This window comes from Oryx dammah, unplaced genomic scaffold (assembly GCF_014754425.2).
Source record: "Oryx dammah isolate SB20612 unplaced genomic scaffold, SCBI_Odam_1.1 HiC_scaffold_11150, whole genome shotgun sequence".
Taxonomy (NCBI): domain Eukaryota; kingdom Metazoa; phylum Chordata; class Mammalia; order Artiodactyla; family Bovidae; genus Oryx; species Oryx dammah.
Window position 1 is genome coordinate 303,111 of NW_024080543.1, and position 10,535 is coordinate 313,645.

Sequence of the window (10,535 nt, forward strand, 5' to 3'; positions counted from 1 at the left end):
GCCTGATGAATCCCAGGACGGTGGAGCCTGGTGGGCTGCTGTCTCTGGGGTCGCACAGAGTCGGACACGACTGACATGACGCAGCAGCAGCCAAATTACTGGACTGGATTAGAGGATTGCCTCCGCCCCCCTTGTTTTGATTGAGGCAAAATGTGAAACTGACACTAGACCAACTCAGACACCTTTTAAGAGAGTCCATAGGAAGAGTGTGGGCTTCCGAGGTGGCTCAGTGGTAAAGAATCTGCCTGCGATCCTGAAGTCGCAGGTTCGATCACTAGGTGAGGAAACGGCAACCCACTCCAGTATGCTTGGCCGGAAAACTCCATGGACAGAGGAGCCTGGCAGGCTATAGCGGGTGGGGTGGCAGAGTCCGACACCACTGAGCAGGGCACACACAGGATAATATATTAATACAAAGAATCACATGGCTACTTTTGTGTCAGTTTCAGATGGTAGACGTTATTTTGCCATAGGTCTTGCTGCTGCTACTGCTGCTAAGTCGCTTCAGTCGTGTCCGACTCTGTGCGACCCCATAGACGGCAGCCCGCCAGGCTCCCCCGTCCCTGGGATTCTCCAGGCAAGAATACTGGAGTGGGTTGCCTTTCTTATTTTTACTTAATATATATTAAGTCTGCTCTGTAGGTTATCTCTAACAGTAATTAAGTAGATTGCTTGACAATGAACCAGTAGTTTGATCAACATCAAGCTTTTCAAAGAATAATAGTGGTTTCTGAAGAGGAAGTTTTTTTAAAACTTCATTTCAGAAGAAATGTTGTCATATTAACAAGCAAGGAACTTTAAAAAGTATTTTGTACTGTTCCCTAACAATGCTCGGGTCTTTTTTTTTTTTTTTCCCCTTTTTACCAGCATGAAACATTCTTCCTTTGATGACTTTCTGCTGACACGGGAATATTCTTAAACATTTATTGATAGACTACTCAGTCATGCTAGGAACTGCCTGAGTATTTTACTCACTAAATTGTTAGTGTTCTTTTAACGATCGTTTCTCGCAGCACACTTCAAGTATTTCAAGAGCAGAGACTGGGTTACTGCCTCAAGTCTGGAACGAACTTGCCAGCGCGCAGTGACTTTTTATACTGTGCTTTAATAAGCTTACTACTTGATCACTAACCTTGGCCATATTACAGAAAACCACCGGGTCTCAGTTGTTCATCCGTCAAACGAGTATAATAATAGTATCTGTGTCATAGGATAGCCATGAAAGTTAAGTGAGACAACCTGTGCACAGATCTTAGAACCTTGCCTGGTACACACTGGGTGTTATTCTTGTAATTTCTCAACGTATGTATTGAATACGAGGACAAGTGCGTCAGTGAACGTATGAACAAAAGAACTGACAAATTACTGACGGTCCCTGAGGCCGGAGCCAGCTAAACCACCCTCTCAAAACTCTGAGCACAAACTTCCACCTCAACCGTAACCCTCGAAGCCAGAGCCGGAAGCAAGGACAGAGCCGGAGGCGGGGGCAGTCGCCGAGAAGCCACAGTTTTGACCAATAGGCACGTCTCTTGGCAAACGAGCATCTCGCCCGACCTATCGTAAGACGGCGACCTCAGGGGCGTGTTATCGCGAGCTTCCTCTCCCGGGCTCACTCCTCCCCCAAACCTCTGAAGAGAGGGTCCCGCCCCGCCCCGCCCCGCTTTCGCCCGCGCCCCGCCCCGTCGCCGCCGGCGCTCCGCCCCGCCTGCCGAGCCCGGGCTAGCAGTCCGGCGCCCCTCAGCTCAAGAGCGCTGGCTCCGCCGGCAGAGGTGAGTGGTGCTTTGCTGCCTCGGGTGCCTCACGTAGCAGTGCCCTCTGGCCCGGCCGCTGGCCAGGCAGGCCGAGCCTGGTAGAGGCGTCGGGCCGCAGCAAGTGGACCCCGGCCTGAGCGGGCCCACCCGGGCCTCGGGTCGCCACTGCCGCCGGGCCCTCCTAGCCCTAGGTGGTCGCAGAATCCCTTCACCGAATCTGTGAAATCCTTTCTACTAGTCTCACTGCTTCCAAACTCTAAAGGCGAGAGTGCTTGGTTAACTGGGCAAAATGTATGTGTTTTGCCTGACTTATGTCAACCTTCTCAGTACTGAGAAAAAAACAAACGCTTTTAATGTACGATTTTAATCCTCTAATATCCAGTATTAGGAAGTTAGAGTGGGTATTCCACCGAGTTAAGTACGGAAGTCAATCGAAGGTACTCCTTTCCCTTTAAAACACACCTGCTTAAAAATGTGTGGAATTTTCTTAAGGTGGAAAGGTTTGTTTGCTTTAAACAGTGATAGAGTGGATTGGTGTTTACCTGTCGGAAAATTCCTATGCAGATGCAATTGTATACAGCTAATATTAAGTGTATCATTTGCTTTTAATTGTAGATAAGAGGTACCGAAGGGAGTATGTGTGAGAAAATTATCCTGTACTGCCAATGAATGCATTTGAAAAACCATACCATTATTTATTATTGACAGCTTTCAGATTTCATTTGTGTAGATTTCATCTGCCAAACTGCATTTTAACAGAGTGTAGTGACGTTTTTAAGGCAATCAATCCTACCCATCTCTGCAGGATTTAGAAGGAAAGCCATCAGGTTATGCTGTATTCTCTCACTGGATCTAACCATCAAGGAGTGTGGGCTGTGCTTTGTGGTCTTAAATTTGTGTAAGCGTTGCCTACCGTTGAAATAGTAATAGGAAGAAACACGGCCCCTACTGAAGTTCATGAAAGGCTGCACTGTAGAACAAATGCACAGGCTTTGAAGTCGTCCATTTGGGTTGGAATTCTGAGGAGTTGCTCTCTGAGAAAACTCAGTTTCCTCATCTATAAAACAGGCTAAATAACATATATCACAATGCAGAGTTTCAAGGACTGAGAGATCAAAGCACATAGAAAGCACTCAGCATATAGTATCTACAAGCTGACCTTAGATCAGAGATGAAAAAAACTCTACCTTGCAGTGTTCCTCACATGCCCTACTTTCAGCAGTTCATCAGCTGTTTGAGGGCCTGCTTTGCGCTAGAGGCAGGTATACAAATGTGAAGAAAACAGCGGGATCTCTGCCCTCAGGAGCTCATGGAACAGTCTCTTGACTAGATTGATAATAGACAGATACATCAATAAATATATAGATTATAAACTGTGGAGAGTCCTACAAAGAAAGAGGAAGAGAGAATCATTTATTTGGGATGGAGAAGTGATTTTACTGGAGAAGGTGATGGCACCCCACTCCAGTACTCTTGCCTGGGAAATCCCATGGATGGAGAAGCCTGGTAGGCTGCAGTCCATGGGGTTGCTAAGAGTCGGACACGACTGAGCGACTTCACTTTCACTTTTCACTTTCATGCATTGGAGAAGGAAATGGCAACCCACTCCAGTGTTCTTGCCTGGAGAATCCCAGGGACGGGGGAGCCTCATGGGCTGCCACCTATGGGGTCACACAGGTCGGACACGACTGAAGTGACTTAGCAGCAGCAGCAGCAGTGATTTTACACTGAAACCTGAAGGGTGTTGAGACAGTGTTTTCAAGGCTAAGAGGAGAGCAGCAAGTGATATGAAGAGTGCGGCACTCAGAAGCACTAGAAAAGCCCAGGACTTTGGTGAGAAACCAGGAAGGGTGCTGCCAGGCTGAAGGAATGGTTGGGACCAGGTTGTGAAGAGCCCTCAATACCTGGTAAATTTGATTTTTCTAAATAAACTCTTGAAGGGTTTTTTTGTTTTTGTTTTTTTTTTAAAGAATTCATGTGACTAGGGAGTGAATTTACCTGAGAAAGAGAGGGAGATGTAATTGAAGTTAGTTTTTTAAAAGCTCCCTGCTATGTGATTAATATATTACAAAATGACTAAACACAAGGAGACCAGTAAAATATATAGCCAGGCAGGAGATGACTGGTTTTCCATTTTGGCAGATGGAGAAATGTGGATTGATTTGAGGTGTATGTTGGAGATGGAAACCATAGGCCTTGTGATGGATTGGAGGTGGTGGGTGACTCATTCAGGATAGGTGGGTGGAATCATTCTTGACTTCAGGATTTCCTGGTGTTTGGAAAGACTGGGAGAGATTTGGATAGGTGATGAAAATAAAAAACTCCTATTTGAAAGTGTTAAGTTTGAGGTGTTTCTGAGACACCTAAACTGCTTCCAGTTTACCATTTAAGTGAATAATTACCCAGAAAGCTTCCCCTTCCAAATAACAATGATCAGCGTTATTTCTAGCCTAGTTATCCTTGCTTCACAGAGAGAGAATTAAGATGTGGAAAGATTATCTTGTTTAGAGTCATGTAATATGTCTCATAAAAATAGGTAAGTGAGTAGCTAGTATAAAAATGGGAAGGTATTGGACTCTCATGCTCCATTGGGGAGATTAATGAGTACTCCATATTCTCTGCCCTTTTATATAAAATAGCAGATACTTTCCTATTAGGAATTAGAGTTTGGAAATAATAGAATATAACCAAAAAGTTACAAGACACTGCTTATTGAAAGCTTATGTTACTACATTCGTACTAATTTGGTGTCAATTCTCAGTGAAAATTTTTCTTAAGAAAAAACATTTTCTTTGAAAGGTATTTTCCTTTGGAGAGTTTGAGGAAGGGTGCCCAAGTAAACGAGAGTAGAATCTTTGAACAAAGCTCAACTTGTTTTTAGTGTTTTAGTGTTTCCTGAGTATCTTGTAGAATCCTGTTGGTCTGTGTGTGCGAAGACTTCAGTCTGGACAACCTTCCCCACCCAAAGAAAAAAAAATCCTTTATTCCCTTATGAGCTGCTTCCTTGGGCAGATTATTGTAGCTCTGAGCTTGTTTCTTTTTATAGTGATTGTGAAGTTTGTTTCTGCCCTGTGTCTAATTGATAAGATGGCAAATCTTATTTCTCTTCCTACCCATGTCAGTTTAGAGCTAGAAGGGAATTTAATCTGTTCTGGGTTTTGGCCCTTACCAATAAATTGCTGTCTCCATTTTATATGTTAGGCAGCTGAAGCCCAGAGAGGTTGTAATAGAAAAGTATAAGATTCTTATTTCCTGGGGCAGTATTTCTTCTTTCCTTGAAATACTAAAGTAAAACCATGTCCCCAGGTCTGTTTCTTTGCTACTTCTGATAATCTGCAAAGCTAAGAAGAAAGAAATGAGAATGAGGAGAAAAGAAAGAAAATATTACAATATAGAACAATATTTAGATAGTAAGAAGTGAAGAAAATGAAGCTGTAAATGATCTAGTCATAGTTTATATAGATTTAAATATTTTAAAAATATTTTAAGCTAAATACAAAATGAGGTAGGAAGGAAGGAAATGGCTTTGCAGTGTCTGATTTTTAAGCTCTTTCTTCAGTTATGTGTTATGAAACTGGTCTCTGTTCTCTTAGATAGGGATTCCTGTCTCAATTTCAAGAACTATTTTTTCAAATAGGACTATTCTACTAAGTAGTAAATATTGTTTAAATAGTGAGAGTACCTCTTTATTAAATAGTTATTCATTTTAATCTTTTAAATATGTATGAAAATTTAGTTGCTATGAAGTAGAAATGTAGGAATTGATGGGTAACTCTCTTTTTAATGTCCGCAAATAGCTATATATGCTAACTGGTTTATTTGGCAGCTTTGGTACCAGTATCATAATTTTCAGGTTTTTTGTTCTCTTTAGAAATGGACCAGTTTTGACAAGATGTAGTACTGCAGCGTGCCTGATGGAATATGTTCAGCCATGGCATCCGAACTTTCTAAGACGATCTCTGTGGCAAGGCTGGAAAAGCACAAGAATTTGTTCTTAAATTACAGGAATCTGCAGCATTTCCCATTGGAGTTACTGAAAGATGAGGGACTACAGTACTTGGAGAGACTCTACATGAAAAGGAACTCCCTTACAACCTTGGTACAGTATTACATTACATTTTTAAAAAGTTATTTATAATGTAGTCCTGATCAAGATATGTTTATGTATCTTAAGATATCCAGAACCAAGATGTATATCCCCTCTTCTTGTATAAGCATGTAATAAAAGTACATATACAGTGGGTTCTCCTTAGGTGGAAATTCACTATCTAATTCCTGCACTTACAAAGTTGCAGGAGTTGTATAGGAAAGCAAAATATTCACTAATATACCACTGAGTCCCACACAGTACTACATATAAGATAGATAACCAACTAGGACTTACTGTATAGCACAGCTCTACTCAATATCCTGTGATAACCTATCTGAGAAAAGAATCTGAAGAAGAATGAATATATGTATATGTATAGTCAGATCACTTTGCTGTACACCTGAAACTAATGCAACATTGTGAATGAACTATACTACAGTAAAATTAAAAAAAAAAAATTAGGCCCCATTCAGAAACCTCTCTTCACTTAGTCTGTGCGTCTCTCTGGGCCTGTGCTTTCTTTGCATGTTAAGATTCCTAAATGATTTATGGATGTTATAGTATCCAATAGGCCAGTTAAAAAGTAAGGAAGAGAAAGACCAACAAGGATGACTTTGATTTAGAGGTATTTAAAAAGATAATAATTCGAAGATTAAAATACTAAAATTAGCATTAGGAGGCTTGATGTGTTTTGAGTATTTTGAAAAACTCCCAAACCAAAAAATCTCCATGATTGCACTGTGAAAATCAAATGACTTTGAGCTATCGTCCAATTTATTGGGGAAGTTTTTTCCACGAAAGCCAACATTTTATCATATTAAAGTTTTATGATGTTAAAAAAACTAAAATATTTTTCAAGAGAATGTCTCTGTCAAACTTTTTATTCCCACTGTTTAGCATGATATTTGGTCTCTGTTTTAAATGAATTTGCTTTATGTGGACTTTCTGATTATCATTGAACCTCATTTAAGTTTTTCACGTTGAATTCTAGTTCTTATTTATATTAGATGATTTATGAAGTCTTGTTGTTTCTTTGTGAATGGGCCCAATCTTCATTCCCTTCTCTGAAAGTATCTGAATATCTGAAAATATACCTTACTGGCTTCATGTATATGGAGTGTTTTTCTGGAAAAGTTTTATTTAATCTGTGTAAAATACCTACAGTGTATAGAAAGCATTATAAATTTTGCTTATTTTTGCTGTGTCTGAAAGTAAATGTAAATATATCTTTCATTTTTAGTCTTTGGCATATTGGTGTATGGGCCTTCCCAAGTGGCACTAGTGGTAAAGAAACCACTTGCCAATGCAGGAGACATACGTGATGCAGGTACGATCCCTGGGTCAGGAAGATCCCCTGGAGGAGGGCATGGCAACCCACTCAAGTATTCTTGCCTCGAGAATCCCATGGACAGAGAAACCCCCAGTCCATCAGATTGCAGAGAGTCAGACATGACTGTAGCAACTTAGCACATGCACACATTGACGTATATGTTATTTTGCATGCCTAGTTAGATTTTTTCAAATTAAAATTTTCACTTTTCAAACCTTAATAATCTATATACAATCATATTAATCCTTTTTGCAAGATCATCATTCCATAAAATGAAACCGTATTTATGTAGTGCTTTTTACCCCCTTTGGAGAAGAAGTGGTATAAGAAATAATTTGTCAAGAATTATAGCCCAGATTTTCTTATGTTTGCTGTTATGTACAAAGAAAAGGTTGTGAGCGGATTACGTCTCAAACAATCAGTCATAGTGTACTGCGGTAGAAGTAATTGACCTTTGCTTATAAAACTAACAATAAGTTTCTGGTTTTGTGGCCATTTCTTGCCTGAATTTTTCTGTTTATGAAAAATTTAAATACCTACTATGTAATTTTAACTGATATAATGACTTCCAAACATACATTTCAGGTTCATTATTTGCCACCTTGTTTGTTGAAGATTAAATTGTTGCATATGTTTATAATGATAGGTGTAAGTATTTTACTTTAATGGTTTCTCTTAGCTGGAACATTTGATTCATGTGTATCAAAGAGCTTTTTCAACTGTGAAGTGCCATACAGATATCAGTATGTGAGAATGGTAGCAACCATACCATTCCCTGACTATGCTGAGCATAAGACAGCTTATTTATCCAGTATAGTCTGAGAATGGCGTCCTGCACAGGTTTTGAAAGCAGATGGAACAGTGCTTGCCCTTGTGTGCTAGAAACTAGTGAGTTCAGGCTTTTGGAATATTTTCTGATGTTATTGATAAAGTATATTTCCTATAGAAATAACATTTAGTATGTGAAATTTGACTTCCAACTGCAGTGGTGTCCAAAAGAAAAAACATTATTGGAATCATACAGTATCTCAAACACATTAAGGCTTAATTGGCTTTTATTTTTTAAGGAAGCTTGGGAACCTGCTAGTCATTTCCATTTCCACATTGTTTTGTTATTTTTTAGTAACATTGTTTTATTGTGTTTAAATGTCCTGTCCTCAGCATTCCCCATTTCCCCTTCTTATATGAAGCCTCTTGGTGAGAAGAGGAGTCACGGAGGCCTGACTTCTGTCCTTCTTTTTTCCATTTAAGTTGCTCTGTATCGCACCGTGGTTTATATTTGTAGGATGATTGTATGGCAAATGCTCAGAACTTGGGGAATGCCCATATTAAAATGGAAGGACAGAGAGAAAGAATAAACTTTTTTTATATATAAAATAATAACTTCATATATTACCTATGAAAATGATATGTGCCTTATAGCAACCAATATAGAGGAAGACATGAAAAGCAGTTGTTTCTCTTTCTGTTCATCCAGTTCTGTGCTTTGGAATAACCAGTATTAATAGTTGGACTGTGTCTTTCCGCTACTTTGCTTCTGTTTATGTAATTATGTACTCTGTATTTTTTGCCTTTTTAAAAAACAAAAGGAAGTCATACTATACATATTTCTCTGCAGATTTCTCTCTTCACTTCATTCTTATTCCGCTCACTTCTAGGCCCAAAAGTATATATACATCCTTGTATTTAGGATCAAATCTCAAAAGCAAGATTGCTGGATCAAAGGATAGGCATATTTTACATTTTAAAGTACTTTTTAGCAGTATTTCATTGTACAATATTACCATTTATTTGTGTATCTGAAAAATCATAAAGCTTTTTTAATGTGAGTTAATTTATATAGGAATACTGTTATATAATTAATAGGCAAATAAGAAGTAGTTGGGAAGCATTGTGATTTTGGTTCCTAACATTTATCTTAGAAAATGTTTTGAAGAATTTTTCTATCATTATTTTAAGTGCAATTCAAGAATTATTAAGTCTCTGATCTTTGTGGTAGTTTGACATTAAGAGAATCGGAGATACAGGTTCTGTGTTTGTTGTAGGATAGGCATCCGCTTAGTTGTTAAATGAATAAAAAGTATATAGTTAAGGACTATAGTACAAGGATATGAATTCCAGATTGAGAATCTTTTATCCAGGGACTCTGTCTTAAATTCTGTATCCCCAGTGCCTGGCCTATTGCCTAACATATGTAGGACACATCATCTAATTCTATTTATCAGGATTGTAAAAGATTTTTTAAGGAAGGTGCTATTTGCATTGCTCCTGAAGAATGACTTTGACAGAAACTTGGGAGGAAAACTATCACTTATTCATTTACCATGTATTTATTGAGTCCTTACTGTGTATCCAGTACTCTTCAAGGCACTGACAGTCAACACCTCATGGAACAGATTCTTACTCTTATGGAATTTTTGTTTCTTGACATCCCAAGCTGAAGAAAAAAATATTAACTGAGATTAAATGGCAGAAGATTAGGACCAATATTTGTCCAAAACTTTAGTGACAAAAAGTGATGGTGACTGTGACAGGGACTGTGTTAGAAGCTCTGGAGAGTGGAATGCAAGTTTGAATTGGTGAGAAGGAGATGAAAAACTAGATAACAAGGTTAGTGGGTCTAAAAATTTGGTTTTGATTTGAAAAAGCAGACATAGCTGGAGGGTCTTGACAAAGCAGGACACTTTCTCTTTCTCCTTTTTTCTTTTCTTTTCTCTTTGCTTACCCCTCTACTCTTTCCTAAGAGGAGTGAGTTGAGCCTGTGTGCATGCTGATGGGAAGTCTTCATTAGAGAGGAGTTGAAGATACAGAAGTAGGAAAGAATTAAAAGTTCAAGACTCCTAAGAAGGTAGGAAAGGACGGGCCCAGAGTACAGTTGGAGGGAGGGAGGGACTTTGAAATAGTATCCCTTCCTCCTTTAACAAGAGAAGGGAAGGAAGGGTGCACAGGAAGATACAGACTGGGGGGGAGACAGTTTCGTCTGATGACCACCACTTGGGGAGTGAAGATCTGTGGAGAGGGCAGGTTTCAAATTATTGTTATGAAGAGTCACGGCAGTTTGTTTTGAGAAAGGTGGTAGAACTGTTGGGATTATTCAGCAAGCAGTTGATGGCTAGGCTTATGGTGGAACCATCTGCTTGTTTAGGGAGTTTTTCCTACAGTTCTTAGCTGTCTGAGGTATAAAGAATTTGGGATGTCACATTTATGCAGGCTTAAGTTTTTCCATGTACAGAGGGACTAAGGAGGTTTAGGATTTTGGCAAGAGTGATTAAAATGGTGGGACATGGAGTCTAAGCTGAATTGGAAGCAAAGAAAGAAAGGAGTGAGTGAATAGGGAAAATAAAGTGGGTCCAAAGGATCCCGA

General features: G+C 39.4%; 1 long non-coding RNA gene across 1 annotated transcript; it reads left to right on the plus strand.

The window, feature by feature from the left end:
* The first annotated feature begins 1,702 nt into the window (after positions 1-1,702).
* On the plus strand, positions 1,703-7,164 carry LOC120860655. Its single transcript, XR_005720400.1, has 3 exons — positions 1,703-1,769; positions 5,623-5,850; positions 7,082-7,164. It is a non-coding gene; the product is annotated as an uncharacterized LOC120860655 (long non-coding RNA).
* Positions 7,165-10,535: the final 3,371 nt, after the last annotated feature.